Source organism: Lissotriton vulgaris, chromosome 2_1 (genome assembly GCF_964263255.1).
Source record: "Lissotriton vulgaris chromosome 2_1, aLisVul1.2, whole genome shotgun sequence".
Taxonomy (NCBI): Eukaryota; Metazoa; Chordata; class Amphibia; order Caudata; family Salamandridae; genus Lissotriton; species Lissotriton vulgaris.
In genome coordinates, this window is record NC_141687.1 from 1399881430 (window position 1) to 1399897101 (window position 15672).

Sequence of the window (15672 nt, forward strand, 5' to 3'; positions counted from 1 at the left end):
TGATATTCCTGTAGAATATCGAGATTTGGGAGCAGTGTTTAGTGAGCAAGAAGCAGAAACCTTACCTCCTCATCGCTCATATGACTGTGCCATCGATTTAGAGCCAGGAGCCAGCCTCCCTTGTAGTCGTATTTATGCTTTAACCGAAACGGAGAATGCTCACCTCAAAGAATACTTGGATCGATATCTTGCCAATGGATTCATTCATCCCTCTCAGTAGCCGGTATCTTCCCCTTTGTTTTTCATTCCAAAGAAACAAGAGGGAGGCCTGAGAACTTGCATTGATTACCGAGCACTGAACCAGGTAACCATCAAAAACAGATACCCTTTGCCTTTGATTTCTGTTTTGCTGGATCAAATAAAGGAAGCACAGATTTTCACAAAACTGGATTTACGGGGTGCCTACCACCTTGTCCGAATGAAGGAAGGGCACGAGTGAAAAACTGCCTTTCGTACTCGATTTGGTCTATTTGAATATTGTGTAATGCCATTTGGGTTGTGCAATGCACCAGCAGTTTTTCAGCATTTTATAAACGACATTATGAGTGACTTGATCGATAACATTGCTATCATCTATTTAGATGATATTTTGATTTATTCTCAGAATCCGCAGGATCATACGAAACATGTACGATTGGTGTTGGAACGACTACTTACCCATCATTTGTATGTGAAATTGGAGAAATGTGTCTTTCATGTCAGTAAGGTGGAATTTCTTGGATTCGTCATCTCTCCTCTTGGAATCGTTATGGATCCTGGAAAGGTGCAAGCAGTAGAAAAATGGCCAGCTCCAAGTAACATCAAGGAGATTCAGAGATTTTTAGGATTTGCCAATTTCTACCGCCGCTTTATCCAAGGTTTTTCTCAGTTAATCTCCCCACTTACTCGGTTGCTTAAAAAAGGAATAAAATTCGAGTGGAATTCGGAAACTGAGAAGGCCTTCTCGGATCTCAAGCAGAGATTTGTGTCAGCTCCTATTTTGCTTCACACCGACCCGGCGGAACCATTTTTTGTGGAGGCGGATGCTTCCGATCAAGCATTGGGAGGAGTCCTGTCGCAGCGGCATTCAAGAACTGGACAACTGCACCCCGTGGCATACCGCTCAAGGAAATTAAATTCTGCCGAATTAAATTACACCATGATGGAAAAGGAACTGTTGGCAGTAAAAGACGCTTTTGAAGACTGGAGGCACTATTTGTTGGGGGCCAAACACAAGGTGACGGTATTCTCTGATCACAAAAATCTTCAGTTTTTGAAAACAGCTAAGACCTTGACACCTCGACAGCTTTGTTGGCCCCTTTACTTTGCAGACTTCGATTTTGTAATCACATATCATCCAGGTCCCAAAAACGGGAAGGCGGATGCCTTGTCTCGCTTGGATACTGAAGAGTGTGAACATGCAGTGGAACCTCAACCCATCATTCCAGAAGCCAAGATCATTTGCACTCTTTCCATTCCAGACTTCCAAGAAGAAGTTCGTAAAAGCCTGACTCAGGAGGAAATTCAACAATGGAGTTCGCTTGGAAAAGAAAGACACTGTCAACAACAGTTACCCTATTTCAAGGAAGCGCTGTATCTTCCCACGACGGCTCTTCAGCAGAAAGCACTGCAACTTTGTCATGATCACCCTTTAGCTGGACACAAGGGAATTTCCAAGACTCTGGATTTGGTGCAAAGATATTTCTGGTGGCCTGGGTTGTCCTCTCAAGTCAAAGAGTATGTGCAGTCTTGTGGTTTATGTACCCAAAGTAAACCCAGTAGACAGTCTCCTCAGGGGTTTTTTCAGCCACTTCCCACACCACCTCATCCTTGGCATACTATCTCCATGGATCTTATAGTAGATTTACCTGTTAGCAAGGGGTTTGATACTATCTTAGTGGTGGTAGACACATTTTCCAAGATGAGCCATTTCATTCCTCTGGTGGGGGTCCCAACAGCTCCAGATTTAGCTCGGGTTTTTAGTGAGAACATTGTGAGACTCCATGGGGTTCCCAAACTAGTGATCTCAGATCGGGACCCTCAATTCATCTCTCATTTTTGGCAAGCCTTTCTCAAGGGCCTAGATGTAGAGAGTAGACTGTCCACCAGTTATCACCCAGAGTCCGATGGCCAGACGGAAAGGGTGAATCAAGAGTTAGAGCAATACCTCCGATTGTTTTTGATTGATCAGGGTGGCGAGTGGGCCGAACGGTTGTGGATGGCAGAGTTTGCATGTAATAATGCGAGGAGTGCGTCAACTGGCTACTCCCCGTTTTATTTAAATTCTGGTCGTCATCCTAACCCCTTTGTAACTAGAGAAGAATTGCAAGTACCTGCTGTGAAGAATTTACTTTCTGACATTCATTTATTGCACAAGTCTGCAGAACAGAATTTAGTGAAAGCTAAGACCTCTTATAAAAAGTTTGCTGACAGGTGTAGACGAGCTCCCCCACAATATAAGGTAGGAGAGTTAGTTTGGCTATCTACCAAGAACCTCCGTTTGAAAGGGAATAGGAAATTCCAACCAAGATTTGTGGGCCCCTACTCTATTGAAAAGGTTTTGAGTCCATTGACTGTGAAATTAAAATTGCCTCCTACAATAAGGATTCATCCTGTATTTCATGTGTCCTTATTGAAGAAATCTAAGCCACAAATACGTTTAACTAAACTACCAGAGCCTGTACAGATTCAAGGCCATGCGGAATATGTAGTCAAAGAAATTCTTGATTCCAAGTTTAGAATAGGCACTCTTCATTATTTGGTGGACTGGAAAGGCTACGGTCCTGAAGATAGATCTTGGGAACCAGACTCTAACATCCATGCTCCGCATTTAATTAAGAGATTCCATGCCCGTTACCCCAACAAACCAAGACCGATAAATCGGTCGTTGAGAGGGGGTACTGTCAGGATTCAGCTCCTAGCATCAACGTGTATTCCCCAGTGTAGAGAGAGAACTGTAGTACAGGCTAGGCTTAGACGGGTGAATGTGTGGTTCCCTTGTTAAGGCTATTAGGGAATCCAGTTTGTAAATAGTCCTGAGGAGATTACCGGTTCCATATAGCATTCAGTTAGTTACAATGTCAATTCCGTATTGGCGCTCCTCCTAAGATGGCTGCAGTGCCGGGGCGCGCATTTGCCTTAGTGTAGTCTTGCTCTAGTTTACCTTCGGAATTGCGCGACCTGCGTGTGGCGCACTTCATCGAAGATTCACCTGAAGAAGCATCTGTTCCTTTTGACTCCGCGTCTATATTCACGACGGGAGTTCTGAGGAAATTCCTAGTTTTCTCGGCTTTCCGGATATTTGCGGGAAAGAGTCTTGCTCAGAGAACCTTCGGTCCAAACAGTGGACAAAACAACTTTTGGCAGAATTCGTCGACGTTCTGAGGAATATGGACAGACTTGCAGAAAGTAAAGCAGATTATTCCTCCAACGTTTGATAAAGACTTTCACAGAGAAAGCAGTAAGCTGACAGCGAAAACAACGAAAGGCGTCTGGAACTCACTTCAGTAAGACAGTTGCCTTACCGTTGCTGCGACAGTTGGCCTATAACCTCCCTTGCGCTTTTCCCCTTCTTGCCTCCCTCCTGTTCCTTCCTTGCTACCTTTTTGCGCGTTGAAGAATTCTCTTGGCCAGCAGCTAAATACTTGCGCCTTATGGAACTGTATTAACTGCCAAAAACAGAACCCCCATATGCAGCTGGAGTAAGAAAAACTCAGGTACTTAAGTTATTATAGGAGAGAGAGAGTAAGAGAGAAGTGAAATACAGTATAGAGAGAGTAATTTAGTTATCCTTGTTTTCCAGCCAGAATTCATTGAGTATTTCTCCCACAAGAAGAGTAGCTATAACCTTGCGCTTCACTGGTAGGATAAGTTTCTTTATTTACATACAGTGTAAGAATAAGTAGACTGTAGTGGTTGTTTATTTCTGTTCCCCCATTTCTGTGCATTAGGCATTTTGAGGAATTCCAGTCAGACGACGCCCGGGGTTAACCAGAGAGTGCCAGTGAAGTCCCAGCGCAAGAAGTCTCTTCTGTTCCATTTCCCCTTTCCCCTTCCTCCCCCTAATAGTGAGTTCTGCTCTTGTAGCGGGGTCACTGGTGGAGGGGCGATTGGGACTAGTCTTCTATGCTGCTTCTGCGAAGTCCTTCTGGAGCATTCTGACACCGGCCCCAGACGGAGATTATGTTTCAAGTCGGAGAGTACGGTCCGGGTGCGGAGAGTACGGTCCAGGTGTGGAGAGTACGGTCCTGGGGCCCGATTCACAGAACTAACTTAAGACAAAATCCTAAACATACAACCATTTTGGCATTCACAGAAGGCACTTACACATTTTGGTATTCACAGAAGGCACTTACTCATTTCAGTATTCACAGAAGTTAGGAGTCCTAACTTCAGGACTCCTAAATGCCTTTTGTGAATACCGAAAGTCTTAAAGTTAGGATTTTTCTCAGTTTCGAAGTAGTAAAGTGTGGACTCCTAACTTTAGGACTCCTAAACTGAGAAAAATCCTAACTTTAAGACTTTCGATATTCACAGAAGACATTTAGGAGTCCTAAAGTTAGGACTCCTAACTTTAGGACTCCTAAATTGAGAAAAATCACAACTTTAAGATTTTCGGTATTCACAGAAGGCATTTAGGAGTCCTAAAGTTAGGAGTCCTAACTTTACTACTCTTAAACTGAGAAAAATCCTAACTTTAAGACTTTCGGTATTAACAGAAGGCATTTAGGAGTCCTACAGTTAGGAGTCCTAACTTTACTACCCCATAACTGAGAAAAATCCTAATTTTGAGACTTTCAGTATTCACAGAAGGCATTTAGGAGTCCTAAAGTTAGGACTCCTAACTTCTGTGAATACCGAATTGAGTAAGTGCCTTCTGTGGATACCAAAATGAGTAAGTGCCTTCTGTGAATACCAAAAGTAGTAAGTTTAGGATTTTGTCTCAGATTAGTTCTGTGAATCAGCCCCCTAGCTCCTAAGAGGTATCTTTCATGTACTGTACCTATGGCTATTGCTAAAGTGGACTCTTTCTTGCCACAGAACTGCACCTTTTGAGCAAAAGTCGAAAAGTACAGTTTTTATAACATTGAGGCCCAGATTAACAAAATTGCCAGATAATGCAGCACAGGACCCACATTTGCTGTGCTGCATTGCGTTGCGTGAGAGGGAGAGAGCAGGAAAGCACTATCCGCCCGATTCATGACCCTAAATTGCGCTTGCAAGGGGCCGGATTCTGAGAATCCGGCCCTTTGCGAGAGCGATTTTTGCATTTGGGATTCAGCATCCCAAATGCAAAAATCGCTAATTGCGATGTCGCAAATGTGCGAGGAATTACATTTAAGGAATCTCTATTAGAGATTCCTTAAATGCAATTCAACATCCAATTTAAATTTGCGAATTCGCAATTTCTTGCCGCAATTTACCGCGAGGTCAGACCTCGCGGTAAATTGCGAAAACTCAGAAAAATGCATTTAAATGCATTTTTCTGAGTTGCATGTTACACACACACATGTCCTTTGGACATGTGTGTGTGCAACACCTGTGTGAAATTTCATTTGAGGGGTGCTACAGGGTGTCCTGTGGACACCCCTGGCACCCTTCAAATCGCAATCTTATTTGCGATTAGCTAATTGCTAATCGCAAATAAGGAATACTCCCCATTCATTCCTATGGGCCTTTTGGCCCATAGGAATGAATGACGAGTTATTCCTTATTTGCGATTAGCAATTTGCTAATCGCAAATAAGGAATCAGTAGGAATCGCATTTTATTATGCGATTCCTACATGATTACCGTTTTGCGAGTCCTTAAAAGCGAATCGCTATGATTCGCTATTAGGGGCTCGTAAAACGGCCCGTTGATGAATCAGGCTGAATATCTACTAAGCTATGCCACTATCCTGCTTTCCCCCAAGTTCTGCCATACTGGATGTCTACGTGAGTCTAGCATAGGTTTTGTACTGGAAGGGTGATCTTCCAGTACAAACTACAGTGCCTAGTTAATCTTTAAAATGTATCCCTCTTCAGATGTGTGCTGTACAGTGCAACACACATGCAAAATAGTAAAGGTTAGGAGAAATACAAGCATTCCCCTTTTTTACACTTGCTTCTAAGTGACCTTCATTTTTGGCAAAAAGCCCTATCTACTATTGTTCGTAAATAGGGTTTTGTGTCAAAAACCATGGGTGGTTGCATGCAAATGCCCATGTACCACCCATGGAACACCCCAGCGATGCAGAGTAGGGCAAAGCAGAGTTTTTCATTACTTTCAGTTAACTTTTCACCACAAAACAAGTTTTGCACTGGAAAGTAAATCACCCTCAAATTATGAGGCAGGTTTCTGTCACTTTTGTGATGCAAACCGAGTGCAAATGTTTATTTTTCTGAGACCAAGTGTGAGACTCATAGGCTACCACTACTTGCTGGGTTGTTGGTAGCCTTGAACACTATAGAGAACCAAGGCTTCAGCTAACCCCTGTACTTTGCCGACCTGTCGAAGTCATACCCCAAGCTGGAGTCAATCTGCAGAGGTTCCTCCACCTGACCTGAACGTCACCAAAAAAAAAGTACTAGAAAGTTTTTTAAGCGTGAAGGTATAATCTTGACCTGACAAACCCGGCACCCACATCTGACCCCAACTTCCATTGCGGTCAGCTTAAAACTTTGACTTTTCCATGGATCTTCACGTTCAAGGTTCATAAACTACCCCTCATAGTGAAAAGCAGTGATTTACAATTTTAATTTAACTTTTAAAACTTCTTAGAGTGAAAATCAGTGATTTATGGAAATCTTGCAAAAGTACTAGCTCAGGCTCTCTTCATTAGATTTTTTCATTTTGGTCTCTGATTAAAGATAAATTATATTTTATTTTGCTAAATTGAAGTGGGAATTTTATTGTATTGTGTTGCTTACTTATAGACTGTTTGAGTACTGGTTAATACTTTACACTTGTTTTTCTTATAGTTAAGCCTGACTGTTCTGTGCCACATCTACCAAGGATTGAGCTGAAGTGTGATTTGAAGAACCATAACTGGACCTGCCACAGAATAGGGACATTATCACTTGGTAAGCTCTCACAACCACCCCAACTAGTAATCCATATTTCTCACAGCAGCTTTATTTTTATGCCTAATCATACAGCCGGTTTGAAAGAAGGATAATATTTGTTATGTAAAACAGAATAATTTTAGGTCAGTTCCTGAAGCAAACTGGGAACTTCATCATGATGCCTTAGTCCTCCATCTTCAGAGTTAGGTAATATTCTACATTCAGTTTGAGAAACGTATGGAGAACTTTAAGGATATTGGTGATTTTCCTTGTTATTTTTGCATATGTACAATTCACTCCGTAATCACAACCAATTGCAATAATAATAATAATAATAATAATAATAATAATAACACTAATAATAATGATAACAGAGGCCCACTATCTTTACTGCTAAAGTTATGCTAGATTTATTTAGGAAACCGTATTATTGAAATACATGCTGCACAAAGTTGCCTATTATCTTTAGCCTTTACTTGCTTTATTTCAAATTCACATTTTGTATGAATTTTTACTATGCCTTGGGTGACGGTAATTGTAGCATGGAAACTTTTTGCTTCAATTTATCCAAGACCTTGTGCTGTGTAGATTACAACTCAATTCACGATAAAATAGATAATGTAATAAAGGCAATATTCACCAATCTTGAATTAAGTTTTACATGTATTGATTGACTTTGTTATGATCCAACGTTCATGTGTAAGATTAGCTTAGGATATATATATGATTGTGATACTTGCCTAGTTGTCTACTAAGATCAGTTATCATTGTAATAAAAAAGAAACCTTTTTTGAAAAATCTTTATTTTAAGTGGTGTTATACTTATTCTCCAAAACAAAGAAAATTCCTCAGTTATGGAAAAGAACATCGCAATAGTAGTCCAAACTTTACTGCTCACGAACGTGTATATGATATTAAAGATGACATCACAGATGACACGATTGATTACATCCACAGTGACATCAAATAGGGCAATAGCCACATTCACAAACCGTATATATTTACAGAGCTTATTAAAAGAGGAAATGTTCAAATCTACTGAAAAGATCCTTTCAAGGTGCATGCGTTCAGGCTAAAGACTACTATTCCACTGTTAAGAAATAGGTGCCCTCAACCCAAAGGTTCAGAGTAGAGAGGCTGCCTTATCTCAAGTGATAGTTAGCCTTACAGACATACAGTGTTTTTGCAAGTTTGCAGTACCACTGTCAGCATTAGAATGGCCACCGATTATATGCTGAAATAAGTCTGTATATTAGCAGATGAGAAAAGGTGCAACTATTGCCATTTCAATTGTGCTGCCCCCGGTGAGCTCACTTATGATGTCTATTTTAATATAATCGGTGAAGTCATTTGTGGGGGTCATAATCAATGTATTGAGGACCCATAATGGTTGATTAGCTTACAAGAACCTGTAAAAATTGTATTCTAAAGTTAAGGATCATAACCATAATGCCCATCAACTCATGTTCTCTTGGGAAACAAATATGGTTTCCTTTTAACACTCATTTCATTCATTTCTGAGCTATATACCCTTGCCTGGTATGTGCAGATCAAGGCCAGTGGGTACCTTGCACAGAATATGACTTTTGTCATGCCCTCTGCCAGAAACACCTACTCTTAAGACCACAAGGTATAGCCAAAGCGATGCTCACCTTGCTTCGTTCAGTGGGTTAGGCTTTCAGTAATGTCCTGTATCCCATTTTCCTTGAAAGCAGAACTCACAAAGCATGTCAGTGGTCAGTGGGCATATAGGCCGCCATTGCCTGTTCCCCATTTGTACAGACCCTCTATGGACACACCTTCTTCTACACCTACCACACTCTGGGCACAGTCCACTTCCAACGAATGCAGATCACATTATAGTGACCGGTGGTCTCTGGGTACGAGGCTTGACCTTTACCCACCTATCATGTCCTGTCAATGCACCAACAACTCCTGCTAGGCAAAACTGAATTAGGCTATAGCTATGTCATGTGTCAACTTGACCTGGCACAGTTGCTATACCCGCATGCATGTCTTGTGCCCAGCATTCTTTGTCATCATGTTTTTAATCATTGGTCATTGTTTAGTTGCTTGTGAATTTTGACACTCAGAGGCCCCAATTGCAATGTTGGGTGTACAATTCAGAACACCCATGTGTAAATTCAGGGGCCCTTAATGCTGCTGACATTAATAACCATTAATAGCCCCAGCCTGTAAAGAGTGGTAATGGCCCATAGATTAAAGGACGCGAAAGAGTTGAGCAAGTAATGAGTATTATGCCACCTTTGAATAATACATATTTATGTCTCTGTGCATGGCCAAGAGGGAGTAAGGAACAATATTGCCCCTTGGCAGTATTAAGCCCCAATAAGTGTCAATGTCATCAGACTGCGATGGAGTTTAATGCCTTAGCAAGTAATGGGCATCAATGTGGCCAACTGTTAAGGAGCATCAAAAATGGCCATAAATAATTATCAAATTCAAAATAGCTAGGAATGGTTGTTCAAAGCGGCAATGAAAATCATTGTGAGTCACAAAAAAAGAATAGGTTTTAATAGTCCCAAACAGTGATAATATGTTAATGGTCCCAGACATTAATGAGTATCAATGTCTGCGGGCAATAATGAACATTAAAAGCACTTACCAATAATGAGACTCAATGGAGCAGCATTAATGAGCGACAGTGGCCCAGCGTTAATGAGCCTTAATGAGCACATGCAGTGATCAACATCAATTGCCTTCTGAAATAATGACCTTCAATGACAATAAGAAGTAATGAAACTTAATGGCATAAACGTTAATGAGCATAGATCATCAATGGGCCCAGGCATTAATGAGGATCAATGAGAACCTCATGCAGTACTATGGATTGATAGCTGCTGCAGTACTGGCCTACAAGGCTTGGCATCCACCACCAACATTTCCATTTTAATCCATTGCTTTAGAGTCTGTACACAGCTCATTAGTAGGTTACAATTTAGAACAAAAAAAGGGGTTTCATCTCTCTTCACAGATTACATTTTTTTTAATTTACCCGGTGTTTGGAATCACCAGAGAAACTGAAAACACTGCACTTTTGTCCTGAATTTGTCATCAATATATTAGTGCCCAGCGGGGAGTACAAGACACAAATAGCAAAGGATTCATGTGGCATTTGTTTTTCTAAGCCTCAAAGAGGATGTCAATCTCACATATTACAGCTATTGTCCCCAAGGAGCATACTGAGAAGGTAGTGCATTTGTTCGCTGGTCATCTTACATTTGATCCATTGCCTCCTTCATACCTGAAAACAAACCCTAGTGAGACAATCCGCGTTTTAAAATTGTTTATATTCATTATTTTTATCTGACTCTTGCAAATCTGTGTTGGCAGGAATTTACACAATACGATTATGCGAGTGTTTGGAGATCTAACCTAACTGATCGTTTACATACTTTTAACTCTCTGCCTTTTGGTCATTTGGATAGAAATAAAACTGTTTTTAAACAGGTATTAAATCAATCTACGAATTTCTCATCCTTAATAAGAATAAAAGCATACCTGGTCGGTCAATAATTTGTTTAATAAAATAGAGCCTCATCCATACTTACTCTCTCATATACAATCATTTATAGGGACAAATTTCTTAGACTAAGATTTGGCTGATTCCCAACAAAGGATGGAACTCCAAGATGGATATAAAACTGGTCAAATTACAGTTGCAGATTATGTGGTCTTTCCAATGAAACGCTATTACACATTGTATGTATTTTCCCCCAATTACAACAGGAGCGGCAAGCATTATTGAGACCCGTCTTTAATGAAAATGGGGCAAGAATGATACGTTCGATCAATTATACTAGTCTCTCTGGGAAATCAATTTGCCTAATAAGTAAATGTGTTATGGCTATGCTTGTAGCAGATAAAATGCTACATTTTGACCCAAAACCTTCATAAATAGATATGAAAAGAGTAATGCTTCGCATGTACAACTATCTATCCATTCACCTATTGACAGTATCAATGGAGTCCTCAGATGTAAGCATGGTGATATTTTATCAGTTTGGACACAAATTTTCACTAAACTAAGTCCGAAGGTAGTAATGGCTCAAATGTACGGAAACACTTTATTGAATCATCATCTGTCCTTTGATATACAGTATTTATTACTTTACTATTTTACTGATGAAATGTGATATTAACAATTTATTATTTTGTTGTATAAGATGTAAGCACAGAGGCACTTAATTGATCAGGATGCACTTTATTGATTTTATTGATCGTTTTCTTTCGAAGAACTATTTATTTCAATTTGATTGAATTACAGGGTTTATAGTTTTATCTGACCTATGAAATGTAACTCTAACAAGCCCTTAATTAATCTTGTCATTTTTATTGAACTACAGGGTCTATAGTTTCAAGTTTCAAGTTTCAAGGGTCTATAGTTTTATCTGACTTATGAAAAGCGACTGTAACGTAGCTCAGTTTGGAGAAGCAAGTACGAAGGCTCTTTATAGATCTGGACAGACACATTTTAATAATTGCACAAGAGAGAGCCGAAATGCATGGTAGTATACCTTAATGAACATCTATTTGCTCATAGAATAAAGTGCCCTATTTCTATTCAATGATGATATTTTTTCAATATGGTATGTAATCAGTAGCACGAAAAGCTACTTTAATGATGTGTTTATGTTTCAATTATCCAGTACGGCATGTTATCACTATATCATATATTATTTATAGTATAATCTTTTTGAATTTTGATGATCCTTTTAACTGGATTTGTTTTATAATTCCTTTTTAACTTATTATCTTATTAATTAATGTGAATACGGTTTTATATTTTTACTTTAATAATAGAGATTTTTCTTTTTATTAATCAGACAGTAAAGACTTCTCTCTCTCACACCTGAAAACAAGGCACAAAACAGTTAGCACTTGTCCTGATCCTTCTAATCTTCATTAAATACCGAGCAAGTCCCTCCCTGTTCACATTCCGCAAACAGCTAAAGACGTGGTTATTTGACCAATAGCCATGTATATCTTCTTTACCCAGTTGCTGATCCATCCCTTAATTAGCGCTGAGACGCCCACGGGTATTCGCCGCGCTCTACAAATGTCAATAAATAAATAAATAAATAAATAAATTCATTTTTATGTGGGTGAAGAAGGACCGTCACCTTGTGGAAAGAGAGGGAAGGCGGAATACTGTTGCAAACAGGTCACTGGAATAGCTGTACGTTTGCCCTGTCCTCTTTACCCCAAAGCAATTTGCTGGGTAAGGAGGACTAGACCATCTGATAGTAGTGATATTGTCCTGTAGTCAGATGAAAACATGACACCAGGATGGAAGCCACTATATCACTCATCCGTTAGTCTAAAAAACGTGGGTGCCAGGGGACTGGGACAGCTGACATCCTTCCCTGTGCCCTGTTCACAGTTGAGATTAGGGTGGCTGCTACTCCTGCAGTGTTTAGTGGGCAAAGAGACTCCTGAAAGCAGACAGCTATACCCATTCTACTTTACTGAATTTTCTTGCGTGTGAAGAAGGGCCTTCACCCTGAATAGAAGAGAGTTAAGGAGAACCAAAATTGTGAACAGGGCACTAGGCCAGGTGTGAGTCTGCCCTGAAGCATTATGAAGGCTAACAGTGACATCTTGCTGTTGACCTGTTTGCAACTGAGAACAGAACTCATGGAGGCAGCTATTTCAGATCTTCGTGCTCAGCAGCATTCAGGCCAGAGAGGACCGGGACAGCTAAAAACCTTCCTGTTGGCTGGTTTATTAATTGCAAATAGGGCAAAAAGCAGTGGCTGAAAATGTGCCGCCTTCCTTACGCAAGGCTCGAGGAGAGCAAGAGAGCAAAAATATCTCCCAGTCCTTGGGTAAAGCCCGGAAAGGGTGTGAGTAGATTTATAATTAATTCATGCAGCACTGCAAGCCACCTCTCAGCACTGCATGAAAGGGAACGGGCAGGAATTCACCATATTTAACAATTATACGGCGCATTCCTGTCCTTTCCTTGTGCTAGTGTACAATGCACTGCTTAGTGCCTGTGCAGGCACCCTTGCACAAAAACAATCATTTGAGACATTTTTCTCTTTCTATGGATGAAGTATTCTGCGGCACACATAGAATGAGGAAACATTGATAAGCAACGGGCAGAATGCATTCGTACGTCAGCTTTCTGAATGCCCACAAGATGACTTTAGCAAACCGAACAGCTGTGACCTAAAAATGAGGAGAAAGAAAGATATTTCTGATAGTTGTTCCTCCACTGGGGAGGCATAGCATTTTGATGCATTCTCAGGTCTACCCGTTATGGTGATTCTGGGAATATGCAAAAATCCATGGGTGAATGCGTGGGAACACCACCGCTCCACTCATGGAAAACCTTCCTAGGGCACAATAATGAAACGCTGCGATTTGCTCTGCGTTGCGTTACTCTAGATTTATGAAGCCACCCATGGCCAAGCAAGGGGGCTTTGTGTGGCTTGATAAATCTGAGTTAGTAGTTACAACGCTCTTGTGCGCCCTTAGCAGGGCGCAAGGGCAATGCCACTCAATGATATATCTGCCCTGTGTATTTACCAACCTTAGCCTTCATCACAACGAGAACTCTGAAGGCACTTACATAAAGGCATAGCTGACAGGACCCTTCCGTCATTTTAAGAAACTAAAGTAGGTCGCATCTGCCTTTGATCAAAACAGAAACAACATGGAAAATCTCTGCCATGCTCTTGTGCAAAGAGGGCCACATCACTGGCAAAGGATGTTATGGCTAGAGACACTGGCTCAGCTTCTGGCTTTCATGGTGAGCAATTGATAACCCAAAGCCTGAGAATTCTTCCCATATTCTTGGGCAAGACAGCGGGGAAGAAGTGAGGGAGTGTGGGGTCCATATACCTCTCCCGACACACCATGAAGGTGAAGGGACATTTATTAAATAGGACATCTCAGGGTAAGAAAAGCAACAGTCAATGACAATGATGGTTCCCAAATCATTGTCGAATGACAATGCTTGTTTCTCATTTTGAAATCTGATAGAATTATATACAGAAATGACAAATGACCAGTTGTCCACTTCTTTTGCTTTTATATCTCAAGAATGGCTTACTGAAAATTCACTAAATTATCAAAGGGTACCAAACAGAGCCACTCATTCCATGTCTGCAAATTTTGTGTACCTTCATTCAGCTGGTTTTCTTTTTTGATGGCTAAAGTTGCCTATTGTGATTTCCATTTTCAATCCAAAGAACACTAACCTCGGGAAACCGCTTATATCTTTTCTCTCTTTGAGCAATCTGCACCAAATTCAAAAGTCTTGTAGATTGTAGAGTATTTGTAAAAAGTCTATAGCAAATTGCAAAAACGGAGCATATTTATGAACCATGCAAAAATGTATTTCTAATGGAAAATTGATTCTACCTTAACAACAGGTGCATACATCCTTTCTACCCAAACTCAAGCGAACACATGTTCGAGAACATACACCCACACAAAGTATTTTATTATTTCTAAAAGAAAATACAGCATAATACAATAATCTACAGCACAACATTACTGAAGTTAACAATTCCTTACTGCTCTTTTATTTTTAATTGGGGAGGTGTATTCAAATGTATTTTAATGACAAATAAAATCTCTCAATAACTGTTCTTCACTTTGACAATTATCAAGATCCCCAATGTTCCTCAAAGACTGTAATGAAATTTCACGGTGCCATCCACTCAAAAACTGTTGTTGCGGTGTCCCGGGATCCCTTGCAATATCTGCCATACTATGTAATGCCCTGGTATTTGTACTTGAGTGCCAAACTCCAATAATGAAGCCATCATTATTATTAAATGTTTTATTGTTCAGTCTACTTTTATTTAAACGAAGTACACACGCATCTTTTATAGCGGATTTATTCAACCTTAATATAACATTATAGAATGCTCACTAAAAGGCACAGATGTCATAATATGTGAAATATTATCCATGTAGGAGCCAGGCTGAGAGAGACAATTTAGCAGGCATTTTTCTGGATATAAGTGCTATTTATTAGGATGATGTATTCATACCAATAATGATCACAATAATCAAAACAAACAAAATTGACCTTAGTTGCTTGATTAACAGTTTTTGCGATTGTCCAATTCTGTGATGTAGTCCTTCCTTAGTATCTACATGCCAAATACACATAATACTTACCTTTAATACTTACATTTTTTTTTTTTAATTTACTACGAGTATGACTTTTACCTTTAATGCATTTTCAATGAAATTCGTTGTTAAGGCATTCGTGGTAAAGGCATACTCGTAAAAACATTTGTTGTACAACATTCATGGTAAAGACATTATCGTTGTTCAGCCTTCATTGCAAAGGCTGTTTCCCATTAGAGGCAGTTAATTGTACAAGCAGGGTCAGCTGGTCAGGAATGCACAGATCGGGCACGAGCTAGGCCATTGCTGCAAGCGTTGTGATATCTGTCCCCCTGCATCATGTGGGGCAGTTGGGCTTTGGCACCAGGAGGCTAGAATCAAGTCATAAATCCCTGCATTTCTGATGTACACACATTCATTGAGGCAATTATGGACCACTAAGTTGATGAACATCTTTCTTAGTCACATACCTGCTCTGCATGAATGGTGGCTATATTCTATTAGCAGGTGTTTTCTATTACAGAAGAGAGTGGTCA